Source organism: Mus caroli, chromosome 5 (genome assembly GCF_900094665.2).
Source record: "Mus caroli chromosome 5, CAROLI_EIJ_v1.1, whole genome shotgun sequence".
NCBI classification, from domain to species: domain Eukaryota; kingdom Metazoa; phylum Chordata; class Mammalia; order Rodentia; family Muridae; genus Mus; species Mus caroli.
In genome coordinates, this window is record NC_034574.1 from 128,753,820 (window position 1) to 128,755,088 (window position 1,269).

The window sequence follows — 1,269 nt, forward strand, 5'->3', positions numbered from 1 at the left end:
GTCTGTCATACCTCGGCATTCAGATTCATCTGGTTATTGAATGTCAACTCCCAGAAATAGAGACTGCTGTTAGCCGGGTTAGTTTTCAGAGGCCGTTTCCCCAAGCTTGCTCTGAGGCCCAGACCGCCATTCTTGGCCACCCGATCACCCTGTGAGTCAACAGGCAGGTTCAGCTGACCAGTGTCAAGGCCAACACATGTGGTAATCACGCATAAATAGAGTGGGGAGAGAGCAGTAACAGGAGCATATGTCCCGGGCAGAAAGAGCCTGCCGTGTTCCCACCTCCAGAGTGCTCCCACCTCCATAGTTCTTGGAAGGAGCAGTACTCAGATAGGGAGGGTCCCATGTANGTGGGTANGTCACTCCGCTAGCACCACTCCCAACTCCTGCCACCACCCTTTCTGTATTGCTTTTACTTCCCCCCCTTTAAAGACAGGCTCTTCCTATGTTGATCACCCAGCCTGGCTTTGAACTCAAGTCCTTACTTTAGCATCCAGGGTGCTGCTAGGTGCCTCTTGGTTATTATTACTACAATCTCCCCCGACTCCTACCAGACAGGGTTTCTCTGGGCAACCCTGGCTCTCCTGGAACTTGCTCTTGTAGACCAGGCTGGTCTTGAACTCAGAGGTGCAAGCCTGTACCTCCAGCTCTCGGGTGGCAGGCTCATCTTTCAGCTTACTCTGCCTGGGTGACGGTGAGCCTTCCGAGCTCCTGTTACTGTCCAGCCTCCACTCTTCAGGCACATCAAGCCCTACTAAATGACACGTGAGCGGACCCAGCACAAGCCCCGGGGATGTGACATGACGTGCGAAGCACCCAAGTCAGTTGTCTCACTGTATAATAAATGTAAGCTGGCCCTGAATTTGTGATCCTCCTGCCTCAGAGTATCAAGTACTGGGATGACCAAACCAACTTGCTCCCTCTCCACCCCACCCCCCAGCCCCTACAAACTGTGCCGGGAAGTCAAATCTAACCCCCCCACCTGCTAGACCAGAGCTGAGCCTCTGAGCCCCAACCCCCGCCAGCCTCACTCCCCAGTGGAGGTGGAGNACGCCCACCGCCAATCACATTGTCAAAAACACAGCAGTTAAACGCTATTAAATGAAGCTGGGCACCGCCGACATCAGATCTGTAAGTTTATTTTGCTCAATGTACGACGGCTACATAATGACTCACATTCATGAATATTCCATCACTGAGGAAACTGCTAAGAATGGTCCGTGTGCGAAATAATTCCTTAGCGAAACACGGAGTTGGGGGGGGAAAAAA